This window comes from Eubalaena glacialis, chromosome 6 (assembly GCF_028564815.1).
Source record: "Eubalaena glacialis isolate mEubGla1 chromosome 6, mEubGla1.1.hap2.+ XY, whole genome shotgun sequence".
Lineage (NCBI taxonomy): Eukaryota > Metazoa > Chordata > Mammalia > Artiodactyla > Balaenidae > Eubalaena > Eubalaena glacialis.
In genome coordinates, this window is record NC_083721.1 from 78,022,685 (window position 1) to 78,036,919 (window position 14,235).

Sequence of the window (14,235 nt, forward strand, 5' to 3'; positions counted from 1 at the left end):
CTACATGTAAAAGAATGAAATTAGAACACTCCCTAACACCATACACAAAAATAAACTCAAAATATATTTAAGACCTAAATGTAAGGCCAGACACCATAAAACTCTTAGAGGAAAACATAGGCAGAACCCTCTATGACATAAATCACAGCAAGATCCTTTTTTACCCAAGTCCTAGAGTAATGAAAATAAAAACAAAAATAAACAAATGGGACCTAATGAAACTTAAAAGCTTTTGCACAGCAAAGGAAACCATAAACAAGATGAAAAGACAACCCTCAGAATGGGAGAAAATATTTGCCAATGAAGTAACTGACAAAGGATTAATCTCCAAAATTTACAAGCAGCACATGCAGCTCAATATCTAAAAAACAAATAACTCAATCCAAAAATGGGCAGAAGACCTAAATAGACATTTCTCCAAAGAAGATATACAGATTGCCAACAAGCACATGAATGAATGCTCAACGTCACTAATCATTAGAGAAATGCAAATCAAAACTACAATGAGGAATCACCTCACGCCAGTCAGAATGGCCATCATCAAAAAATCTACAAACAATAAATGCTGGAGAGGGTGTGGAGAAAAGGGAACCCTCTTGCACTGTTGGTGGGAATGTAAATTGATACAGCCACTATGGAGAACAGTATGGAGGTTCCTTAAAGAACTAAAAATAGAACTACCATATGACCCAGCAATCCCCCTGCTGGGCATATACCCTGAGAAAACCATAATTCAAAAAGAGTCATGTACCACAATGTTCATCGCAGCTCTATTTACAATAGCCCAGACATGGAAGCAACCTAAGTGTCCATCTACAGATGAATGGATAAAGGAGGTGTGACACATATATAATGGAATATTACTGAGCCATAATAAGAAACGAAATTGAGTTATTTGTAGTGAGTTGGTTGGACCTAGAGTCTGTAATGCAGAGTGAAGTAAGTCAGAAAGAGAAAAACAAATACCGTATGCTAACACATATACGGAATCTAAAAAAAAAAAAAAAAAGGTCCTGAAGAACCTAGGGGCAGGACAGGAATAAAGATGCAGACGTTGAGAATGGACTTGAGGACACGGGGAGGGGAAGAGTAAGCTGGGACGAAGTGAGAGAGTGGCATGAACATATATATGCTACCAAATGTAAAATAGATAGCTAGTGGGAAGCAGCCGCATAGCACAGGGAGATCAGCTCTGTGCTTTGTGACCACTTAGAGGGGTGGGATAGTGAGGGTGGGAGGGAGACACAAGAGGGAGGAGATATGGGGATATATGTATATGTATAGCTGATTCAATTTGTTATAAAGCAGAAACTAACACACCATTGTATAGCAACTATACTCCAATAAAGATGTTAAAAAAAAAAAAAAGTGTTCAGCACAATATTGCAACAGAATGTTTAAGGGGAAAGGATCTCAGACATAACTAATCTCAGCATCTTACATGGGGGAGACTGGAGCCCAGAGCTTGGAAGTCCCAATATATATAGTAGAGCAAAATGTATTATTATTTTTTTTTCTAAGGTAGGTGACCAAAGCACATTTAACCTGGTTGGATAACAATGCAAATATTTCTTTAAATACATTTTATGATGAATAATGTTTTCTTAAAATTAATTTCTTAGTAAATAGAGATGGTTTAAATAAAGATAATGAATGATGGTATAATTATTCATTTTAACCAGCATGTATAACCATTATGGAACACAGCTTCTTAATGCTTTTATCCCTCATATCTCTTGGCTCACTGATGGTTACCTGGTTGGGGATAAATAGGTACTTGTGAATTAACTGTGAGATTTTTTTTAAAAGAGAATATGTTCCTAGATACTTCTGTCCAAATTCTTGTCTTAAATTCTCCCTCCCCAGAGAAAATATGTGGAATGCATCATGCTAAATTTTTTATATCTCATATTTTGTCTCTAAATTCTTACCACAGGCTGGAAGATATATATTACAATGAAAAATAAGGAATTACTATCCTTGTCCTCAAGCAAATCAGATTTAGAGGGCAATCCAGACGCTGACTTAAGGAGTAACCAGTATGATGCCACAAGTACAGTAACACATAGAATTATATTATACTATAAGTATATGGAAGAAGAAGCAATTTATTCTGCCTTAAGGAGTTCTTGGAATTCTTAACTGGAAAATACAATCTTGGACTTCTGATTTTTTTAAAGTAAGTTTCCCAGGTAGGTTAAATGAAGGATAAGGATCTGCTAGACAATGGGAACTGTGTGAACAAAAGAATGATCTCTTAAAAGTATTCTCCTATCTCCATTGCATAATGAGGCAAGTTCTAAACCAGCTCTCAGAGTAAGAGAAAGGAAAAAGCTGAAATCAGGTTCAGAGAAGAGCAAATAGGACTCCTGAGATTAGTTCCTAATAAGGGTAAAGTCAGGAAAATGGCCAAACATAGATGAATTACTCTGAGTCAGACACTTATAACAGACAAAACCTTTAGATTAATCTGCAGTCCAAATCCCAAAGTCACACACAAGGAGAAAAGGCAAAGAACTTATAGGGAAGTTCTTCATTTGAAGAGATTCTCATAGAAAAATGCTTTTTGTTCCTGAGCTCCGCTGGATGAATCCTTGATTCAGATTCTAAGTGAACTGCAGCATGCCTGCCAGTTTCCTTTTCTAACATCACTTGGTTTCCAACACTGTTCTTCCTCACCGATAATGACATTCTTTCTCAAGCATAGCAAATACCATTATAGTTTTTTGTCTGGTCTATATACACATTAAGGTGTTCATATATTATTAGTTAGTTTGCCTATTAATTCAAAGTCATGTTCGGTTTCCCTTCACCTCACGTGCTCAGTGCCAGCTATTTCCTCATTTAGAAGAAAAACAAAGAATACTATATGCCAGCCTTTGTCTTCTCTTATCCTCTTTTCCTCTGGGCACGGAGATTCTCAATTTGGAAATCTCAGCCCTGCCTAGTTTTAGAGATACTCATCCTTCCACCTTTCTTGAGATAGCCCTATTCTATGTCTAGAATAGTAAGGAGTCTTCTTCCCTCTAGCAGGTGGAGTTTGAATTAGTCAAACTAATGGAAAGCACCCAAGCACAAATAGGACTACAAATGGACTCATTCTTCTTATCTATTCATTTGTTTAATCATTAGATATTTTTTGGGAGACAACTGTGGGCCAGGATTTCTTCTGGTTGCTGGGGATATAGTTATGAACAAGGCAAACATAAATCTTACAAGCATATTGAATATTATAGTGCAATGGAGACAGACAATGCACAAAAACATACATGAGTAATCGATTTAGAGTTAAGATATGCACTATTCAGAAAAGTACGGCACAGTGAGAGGCTGTGATGGGAGGACACACCTAGTCTGGAAAATCGGAGATTTTGCTGAGGAAGTGACAATTTTAACTGAGGCTTAAAAGGGAATGTGTGTGTGTGTGTGTGTGTGTGTAAGTGGAGAGAGGAGAGTGTGCCTCCCTGGAGTTCCAAAGTCCTCGTGGCAGAAAGTAGTGACATTTTTGAAGAACTGAAAGAAGGTCATTGTGGCTGAACTGTGGTAAGAGAAAGATGGGTCTGGACAAGATAGAAGATGTAGGTAGAGGCAGGTAGTGCAGGACCTCATAGACTGTATTATGACTTTTGATCTTTATCCTAAGTGTAATGAAAAAGACTGAAGGGTTTTAAGTAGGAGTATTACAGACGGGTATTTGCAGTTCCAAAAGATTACTCTAAAAGCTTTCTGGAAAATGGATTGAAGGGGACAAAAGTGGATGTGAGGAGACTTGGTAATAAGGGTACTTCAGTAACGTAGGTGTGAGATAATAGCTTCTTAGTCTAGGGAGGTGGTATGAAAGATAGAAATGGAAAGATCTGAAAAAATACCTATGATGTTTAGACAGAACTTTGCAGTTGGTTGGAAAAGATGGAAAGGAAGAGAGAGGAAGTGGTTTCTTGAATGGATAACTTGGTAAATGGCCCTGCTACTTACTCAGGTAGTAAACATTGGAAGAGAAGTGAAACATTAGAGTGAAAAATGAATGATTCACTTCTAGATGTGGTTGAGAAAATTGTAAGAAGTCCAGGTATGGTAGTCAAAAGCAAGGTGAGGTGAGAGGTATACATTTTTGAGTCACTGGTATATAGATAATAATTAAAGTCATACATTTCCTAGAAGAGATTGAAGCGTGATAAGAAAAGAGATTCTAGAATCAAACCCTGAGAAAGTTCATCTTTAAAGGTCAGAGGAGGAGGAAATGGTAAAAGAAACTGAAGAAGAATGACAAGAAAAGTAGGAGAACACAAGGGAATTCTTCAATAAGAAGGGTGTGGTAACCAAGGAGATTCTGAAAAGATACCCAGGAAAAGGAAAACCTAAAGTGTTCACTGCATTTAGCAGCAATAAGATTATTGGGAAGGACTATTTCAGTGGACTTGGGAAGAGGAAGGTGAAAGCAAGATTGAGATAGGCTAAAGTAAATATATGAGAAAGAACTGGAGGCAGGAAATTACTTCAGGAAGATTGGCCATGGTGGGGTAGAGAAGCTAGGAACTGTAGGTGGAAGATTATGTGAGTAGTCTAATAAAGTTTATTTGCTGTTTGTTTTAAGATGGGAGAGAAAAAAGGTTTGATTAAATGTTAGTGGCACATGGAGGTCCTGATCCGTGACAGAAGGATAGACTGTCTTTACAACTACCATCTCCATGGTAACTGAAAAAAGAAGGTGAGTTTAGAGACATTTGTTATAACCAAGGGCCCCTGTTGGCCAAGGAGTCTACTCTTTAAAATGAGGCCCAAACCTCTTTTATTTTATTTTATTTTTTTTAACAGTTTCTTCCTCTGATCTCAATTCTAAGAGTCTGGCTTCCTGCTGCTTATAACATCTTTAAGCTTAGAGAATCCTTTTTGTTACAGAGACACTGCTAATTTAATTTTGCCTCCTCTAGTAGAGCCTGGATTTTGAACCCAGTTTCTCATCTCTTTCTGTTCCCATAGGCTATATTTCATATGATTTCTTGCTCAGTGATTTCACCTCAGTTGCAGTTCTGAATGCTGTTCTGTCTTGCATTAAGTGCTACAAGTGAAGAAGCATATATTCTAAGTTCCCAGTCTGGACCAGAATCTAAGCCCCTACTTAACTTCTACTCAGACACTTACCATGCTCTCAATCAGTATCAAAAAATGTTACTTGAAAACAGACTAAACTCCCACATTATATTGTGTTGGTGCCTAGAAATTCCTGCTGCCATGCTCATCCACTGGAGTAAAGTCTCTTCTGGATGTCAATTCTTGTTGGTGTTCAGTATTAGTTGTATATGTTATTATTACTATTACTCTCCCCTGGATTCTGCCAGAGAGGTCTTTGTATCTCATGACTCTTCTTGATAAATAAGTGACAAATATCTCAGTGTTTTGTTTCTAGATTTAAAACTTATATAATCAAATTCCAAACTACTGATAATCTTACAGAAATAAAAAAGGCATATAAAGGAATACTATGAAGACTTTTATGCCAACATTTAGATAACTTAGATGAAACGGGCAAATTCCTTGAAAAACACAGACTGCCAAAACCAAATCAAGAAGTAGAATAGACCTATAAGAAATAAGAAGATGGAACTAGTATTTCAGAAAAAATCCCCACAAAAAAAAGTCCAGGACCAGATGACTTCACTGTCAAATTCTACCAAATATTTAAGGAAGAATAAACACCAATCCTTCAGAAACTATTTCTTTTAATTAATTTTTATTGGAGTATAGTTGCTTTACAATGTTGTGTTAGATTCTGCTGTACAGCAAAGTGAATCAGCTATACGTATACATATATCCCCTCTATTTTGTATTTCCTTCCCATTTAGGTCACCACAGAGCATTGAATAGAGTTCCCTGTGCTGTATAGTAGGTTCTCATTAGTTATCTATTTTATATATAGTAGTGTAAATATCTCAATCCCAATCTCCTAATTCATTCCACCCCCTTCCCCCACTGGTATCCATAGTCCATTCTCTACATCTGTGTCTCTATTTCTGCTTTGCAAATAAGTTCATCTGTATCATTTTTCTAGGGTTCACATATAAGCAATATTATATGATATTTGTTTTTCTCTTTCTGACTTACTTCACTCTGTATGACCGTCTCTAGGTCCATTCACGCTTCTGCAAATTGCACAATTTCATTCCTTTTTATGGCCGAGTAATATTCCATTGTATATATGTACAACATCTTCTTTTTCCATTCCTCTGTTGATGGACATTTAGGTTGCTTCCATGTCCTGGCTATTGTAAATAGTGCTGCTATGAACATTGGGGTGCATGTATATTTTTGAATTATGGTTTTCTCAGGGTATATGCCCAGGAGTGGGATGGCTGGGTCATATGGCAGTTCTATTTTTAGTTTTTTAAGGAACCTCCATACTGTTCTCCATAGTGGCTGTATCAATTTATATTCCCACCAACTGTGTAAGAGGGTTCCCTTTTCTCCACACCCTCTCCAGCATTTACTGTTTGTAGATCTTTTGATGATGGCCATTCTGACTGGTGTGAGGTGATACCTCATTGTAGTTTTGATTTGCAATTCTCTAATGATTAGTGATGTTGAGCATCTTTTCATGTGTTTGTTGGCCATCTGTATGTCTTCTTTGGAGAAATGTCTATTCAGGTCTTCTGCCATTTTTTGATTAGGTTGTTGTTTTTTTTGATATTGAGCTGCATGTGCTGTTTGTATATTTTGGAGATTAATCCTTTCTCAGTTGCTTTGTTTGCAAATATTTTCTCTAATTCTGAGGGCTGTCTTTTTATCTTGTTTATAGTTTCCTTTGCTGAGCAAAAGCTTTTAAGTTTCATTAGGTCCCATTTGTTTATTTTTGTTTTTATTTTCATTATTCTAGGAGGTGGGTCAAAAAAGCTTTCGCTGCAATTTATGTCAAAGTGTGTTCTGCCTATGTTTTCCTCTAAGAGTTTTATAGTATCTGGCCTTACATTTAGGTCTTTAATCCATTTTTAGCTTATTTTTGTATATGGTGTTAGGGAATGTTCTAATTTCATTCTTTTATATGTTGCTGTCCAGTTTTCCCAGCATCACTTATTAAAGAGACTGTCTTTTCTCCATTTTATATTCTTTCCTCGTTTGTCATAGATTAGGTGACCATAGGTGCATGTGTTTATCACTGGGCTTTCTAACCTGTTCCATTGATCTATATTTCTGTTTTTGTGTCAGTGCCATACTGTCTTGATTACTGTAGCTTTATAGTATAGTCTGAAGTCAGGGAGCCTGAATCCTCCATCTCCGTTTTTCTTTCTCAAGATTGCTTTGGCTATTCGGGGTCTCTTGTGTTTCCATACAAATTGTGAAAGTTTTTGTTCTAGTTCTGTGAAGAATGCCGTTGGTAATTTGATAGGGATAGCATTGAATCTGTAGACTGCTTTGGGTAGTATAGTCATTTTCACAATGCTGATTCTTCCAATACAAGAACATGGTAGAGCTCTCCATCTGTTTGTGTCATCTTTGATTTCCTTCATCAGTGTCTTATAGATTTCTGAGTGAAGGTCTTTTGCCTCCTTAGGTAGGTTTATCCCTAGGTAATTTATTCTATTTGTTGCAATGGCAAATGGGATTATTTCCTTAATTTCTCTTTTTGATCTTTCATTGTTAGTGTATAAGAATACAAGCAATTTCTGCGTATTAATTTTGTACCCTGCAACTTTACCAAATTCAATTAGCTCTAGTAGTTTTCTGGTGGCATCTTTAGGATTTTCTATGTATAGTATCATGTCATCTGCAAACAGTGACAATTTTACTTCTTCTTTTCCAATTTGGATTCCTTTTATTTCTTTTTCTTCTCTGATTGCCATGGCTAGGACTTCCAAAATTATGTTGAATAAAAGTGGTGAGAGTGGACATCCTTGTCTTGTTCCTGATCTTAGAGGAAACTGTTTCAGGTTTTCACCATTGAGAATAATGTTTGCTATGTGTTTGTCATATATGGCCTCTATTATGTTGAGGTAGGTTGACTCTATGCCCACTTTCTGGAGAGGTTTTATCATAAATGGGTGTTGAATTTTGTTGAAAGCTTTTTCTGCATCTATTGAGATGATCATATGGTTTTTATTCTTCAGTTTGTTAATATGGTGTATCACATTGATTGATTTGCATACATTGAGGAATCCTTGCATCCCTGGGATAAATCCCACTTGATCATAGTGTATGATACTTTTAATGTGTTGTTGGATTCTGTTTGCTAGTATTTTGTTGAGGATTTTTGCATCTATGTTCACCAGTGATATCGGCCTGTAATTTTCATTTTTTTGTGTGATACCTTTGTCTGGTTTTGGTATCAGGGTGATGGTGTCCTTGTAGAATGAACTTGGGAGTGTTCCTCCCTCTGCAATTTTTGGGAAGAGTTTGAGAAGGATAGGTGTTAGCTCTTCTCTAAATTTTTGACAGAATTCCCCTGTGAAGCCCTCTGGTCCTGGACTTTGTTTGCTGGAAGATTTTTAATCACAGGTTCAATTTCATTACTTGTTATTTGTTTGTTCATATTTTCTATTTCTTCCTGGTTCAGTCTTGGAAGGTTGTACCTTTCTAAGAATTTGTCTGTTTCTTCCAGGTTGTCCATTTTATTAGCATAGGGTTGCTTGTAGTAGTCTCTTATGATGCCTTGTATTTCTGTGGTGTCAGTTGTAACTTCTCCTTTTTCATTTCTAATTTTATTGATTTGAGTCCTCTCCCTTTTTTTCTTGATGAGTCTGACTAAAAGTTTATCAATTTTGTTTATCTTCTCAAAGAACCAGCTTGTAGTTTCATTGATCTTTGCTATTGTTTTCTTCAATTATATTTCATTCATTTCTACTCTGATCTTTATGATTTCTTTCCTTCTGCTAACGTTGGGTTTTGTTTGCTCTTCTTTCTCTACATGTTTTAGGTGTAAGGTTAGGTTTTTTATTTGTGATTTTTTTGTTTGTTTGTTTCTTCAGGTGGGATTGTATTGCTATAAACTTTCCTCTTAGAACTGTTTTTGCTGCATCCCTTAGGTTTTGGGTTGTTGTGTTTTCTTTGTCATTTGTTTCTAGGTATTTTTTGATTTCCTCTTTGATTTCTTCAGTGATCCATTGGTTATTTGGTAGCATATTGTTTAGCCGCCCTGTGTTTGTATGTTTTACAGTTTTTTTCCTGTAATTGATTTCTAATCTCATAGCATTGTAGTTGGAAAAGATGCTTGATATGATTTCAATTTTCTTAAATTTACCAAGGCTTGATTTGTGACACAAGATGTGATCTATCCTGGAGAATGTTCTGTGTGCACTTGAGAAGAAAGTGTATTCTGCTGCTTTCAGATAGTATGTCTTATAAATTTCAGTTAAGACTATCTGGTCTAATATGTCATTTAAGGCTTGTGTTTCCTTATTAATTTTCTGTCTGGATAACCTGTCCTTTAGTGTAAGTGGGGTGTTAATGTCCCCTGCTATTATTGTGTTACTGTTGATTTCTCCCTTATGGCTGCTAGCATTTCCCTTATGTATTGAGGTGCTCCTATGTTGGGTGCATAAATATTTACTATTGTTATATCTTCTTCTTGGATTGATCCCTTGATCATTATGTCATGTCCTTTCTTGTCTCTTGTAATGGTCTTTATTTTAAAGTCTATTTTGTCCGATATGAGTATTGCTACCCTAGCTTTCTTTTGTTTTCCATTTGCATGGAATAGCTTTTTCCACCCCCTCACTTTCAGTCTGTATATGTCCTTAGGTCTGAAGTGGGTCTCTTGTAGACAGCATATATACAGGTCTTGTTTTTGTATCCATTCAGCCAGTCTGTTTTGGTTGGAGCATTTAATACATTTACATTTCAGTTAATTATCAATATGTATGTTCCTATTACCATTTTCTTAATTGTTTTGGGTTTGTTTTTGTAGGTCTTTTTCTTCTCTTGTGTTTCCCACCTAGAAAAGTTCCTTTAGCATTTGCTGTAAAGCTGGTTTGTTGGTGCTTAATTCTCTTAGCTTTTCCTTGTCTGTAAAACTTTTGATTTTTCCATCCAATGTGAATGAAATCCTTGCTGGGTAGAGTCATCTTGGTTGTATGTTTTTCCTTTTTATCACTTAAATATATCTTGCCACTCCCTTCTGACCTACAGAGTTTCTTCTGAAAAATTAGCTGATAACCTTATAGGGATTCCCTTGTTGCTTTTCCCTTGCTGCTCTTAATATTTTTTCTTTGTATTTAATTTTTGTTAGTTTGATTAATATGTGTCTTGGTGTGTTTCTCCTTGGTTTATCCTGTATGGGACTCTCTGTGCTTCCTGGACTTGGGTGACTATCTCCTTTCCCATGTTAGGGAAGTTTTCAACTATAATCTCTTCAAATATTTTCTCAGATGCCTTCTCTTTCTCTTATTCTTCTACTGGGACCCCTATAATTCGAATGTTGGTGTGTTTAGTTGTCCCAGAGGTCTCTGAGACTGTCCTCATTTCTTTTCATTCTTTTTTCTTTATTCTGCTCCATGGCAGTTATTTCCACCATTCTATCTTTCAGATCACTAATCCATTCTTCTGCCTCAATTATTCTGCTATTGATTCCTTCTAGTGTATTTTTCTTTTCAGTTATTGTGTTATTCATCACTGTTTTTCTTTAGTTCTTCTAGGTCCTTGTTAAACATTTCTTGTGTCTTCTCAATCCATGCCTCCTTTCTATTTCAGAGATCTTGGATCATCTTTACTATCATTACTCTGAATTCTTTTTCAGTAGATGGCTTATTTCCTCTTCATTTATTTGGTCTTGTGGATTTTTACCTTGCTCCTTTGTCTGCAACATATTTCTCTGTCATCTTATTTTGCCTAATTTACTGTTTTTGTGGTCTCCTTTCTGCAGGCTGCAGGGTTGCAGTTCCTCTTGCTTCTGGTATCTGCCCCCTTGTGGGTGGGGTTGGTCCAGGGGCTGGTGTAGGCTTGCTGGTGGGAGGGACTGGTGCCTGAGCTCTGGGGGCAGAGCTGAGTCTTGTCCCTCTGAAGGGCAGGGTCACATCAGGTGGTGTGTTTTGGGGTGTCTGTGAGCTTAATATGACTTTAGGCAGCCTGTCTGCTGATGGGTGGGGCTGTGTTCCTGTCTTGCTGGTTGTTTGGCATGAGGTGTCCAGCACTGGAACCTGTAGGCAGTTGGGTGGAGCCGGGTCTTGGTGTTGAGATGGAGACCTCTGGTAGAGCTCACACCAATTAATATTCCCTGGGGCTGAGAATTCTCTGGAGGTCCAGCATCTTGGACTCGGTGCTCTTACCCTGGAGGCTCAGGCCCAACCTCTGGCCAGGGAACCAAGACCCGGAAAGCTGCATGGTGTGGCCAAAAAGAAAAGAAAAAAAAAAAAGAAAGAAAACAAACAGGTAAACAAAACCCAAGACCTATGGTAACAGCAAAATCAAACAACAACAAAAACAACAAAAAACCCAAAGAAAACAAAAAACAAGAGAACAGCCAAACAGAGGAACCCCAAAACCAAAACAAGCAATAAAAATAAAATTAACAAAACCAAAAACAAAACAAAAACAACAAGCAAACTAAAATAAAGATAACATAAAACAAACACAGAAAATGATCAAAAAAAGCAAAAAACAAAACAAAGACTGAAAACAAAAACAAGAATAAAACACAAAACAACAAAAAAGTAAAGTAAAAATAGAAAAATAAAAATCTAATAAAAATTTTTAAAAATAAAACTAAATAAATAAAAAATAAAAAATTAAAAAAACCCAAAACCAACAACAGAACAAAATGAAACAAAACAAAACAAAATAATAATAGTAATAATAATATTTTCCTGAGGCCTCTGCTGTCAATATCCTTGCACCCACAATGAGCCACAGCTAACCCTTGCATCCACTGGTGGCCCTTCAATACCTCTAGGTCTCTGGAACTGTTATGAGCACTGTGGGGGCAGCGCAGACTCTAACCTCACCCAACTCCCATGTGTACTTGTCCCCAAAGTCCACAGCTGCTAAAGCTAGACCAGTGTCAGTTGTGGGAGCACTTGTTGTCTATTCAAGTATTCCACAGACACAGGGTTTACCAAGCAGATCATGGGGATTTAATCCATGGCTTGTGCAGCTGCAGAGAGAGATTTCAGTTCCTCTTCCTTAGTTGCACAGCCCCTGGGGCTCAGCTTTGGCTTTGGCCCCACCTCTGCATGTGCATCACCCTCAGGCCTCTGTTCCCCACCCAGGCAAGAGGTGTCGAAAGCAGCAGCTGATTGGGGCGCGTACTCACTCAGGCTGGGGAGGGATAAGGTGGGCACAACTGGGGTGTGTGTGAAATGCCTGCGACAGAGACTGGCAGGAAGTTGCAACATACTGGGGAGCACTTGCTCCATTGGGAGTGCCTCTCAGTGCCCACGAAGGCAGGGGCTGGTAGGTCAGGAAGGGGGTCACAGTGGCGGCCCTGCCCCTTGTACACCACTCAACAATGGCACCTCGCTTCCAAGGCAGACCACGCTTCCTCTAGGAGCATTCCCAGCTGTGGAGCCCCTCACTCCCATCCCCTCAGGGGTTGTCTCTGCACAGCCAACAGCGGTCCTCTCCTTGGATCTGCTCTCGTAACCCCACACTTTAGCACTCAGCCCCTGACAGCACTGGTGGCTTCCCGTCTCAGACTGGGTTGCCCAGGTCTGATTCTGGAGGAGGCTTTGGCATGGGCGGCACGTGCAAGCCTGCCAGGGCCTGTGCAGTCAGAGGAGGCCTTGGCTTGAGGGGTGGGCGAGGCTGCTCAGATGGGTGCCCCTCCCCATGCCCGTGGGGCTAGTGGGTGGAGGAGGGGGTTGCAATAGCGGCCCCACCCCTTATATGCCACTCAACAATGGCACCTTGCTTCGATAGTGGCCCGGGCTTCTTCCAAAAACTTTCTTGGTTGTGGAGCTCCTTACTCCTGTCCCTTCAGGCTGTCTCTCCACAGCCAACGGCTGTCCCCTCCCTGGGTCCACTCTCCAAATACTACTTTCCAGCACCCAGCACCCCTCCACACCAGGAGACACATGACTCAGGCTGGGGGGTGTGTGGGGCTGTGGCATGGACCATATGCACAGTTCTTACTTTGTCCTGCCTTCCACAGACCGGTTGCTGTGTTCCCCTCTGATCCCCTGAAGGTCCTTTGCTGTCCCAGCTGAATTCCCTGCTGTGAATGGGCTTTTCTGAGTGTGGGGACCTCTCCTCACCTTCACTTCCCCACCAGGGGTGCTGGTCCCTTCCCATTTCCTCTTTTCTTTTTTTTTCTTTCTTTCATCCCACCCAGTTGTGTGGGAATTTTTCTTTTACTTTTAGGTGTCTGAGATCTTCCATTAGTGTTCAGCAGGTCCTCTGTGAGAACTGTTCCATTTGTAGATGTATTCTTGATGTACTTGTGAGGAGAGGCAAATTTGCCTCCTCATATTCTGCCATCTTGACTCCTCCCTCCAGAAAGTCTTAAAAAAGTGAAAGATAAAAGAACACTTCCCAATCAGTTCTATGATGCCAGTGTCATCTTGATACTAAAGATGGACAATGACATAGCAAGAAAAGAAAATTGCAGAACAATATCCCTTATAAATATAGGTGTAAAAACCTCAATAAACTACTAGCAAACTGAATTTAGTAACATATTCAAAGGAATCAAACACTATGAACAAATGGAATTTACCCCAGGAATGCAAGTTTCATTTGACATACAAAAATCAATGTAATACACCACAGTAATAGAATAAAGAATAAAACCACATGACCATCTCAATAGATGAGAAAAAACATTTGACAAAATCCAACACTCTGTTACAATAAAAACACTCAACAAACTAAGAGTTGAGGGACTTTCTTCAACCTGGTAAAGGGCATCTACAAAAAGTCCAGAACTAAGATCATACTTAAAGGTGAAAGATTGAAAACTTTTCCACCTAAGATCAGGAGCAAGATAAATAGATCTACTCTCACCATTTCTATTCAACATTGTATTGAAGGTTATAGCCAAAACAATTGGTAAGAAAAATGAATAAAGGCACCTAGATTAGAAAGGAAAGAGTAAAATTGTATTTGTGGATGACACGGTCTTCTAAATAGAAAATCTGCAGGAATCTGCAAAACAGACAAACAAGCAAACAAAAATGTTAGAGCTAATAAATGAGGTCAGCAAGTTGGTAAGAAACAAGATCATTATACAAACTCAGTTGTATTTTATACTCTGGCAATGAACAATGCAAATATTAAGTTAAGAAAATAATTCCATTTACTATAGCAACAGAAAGA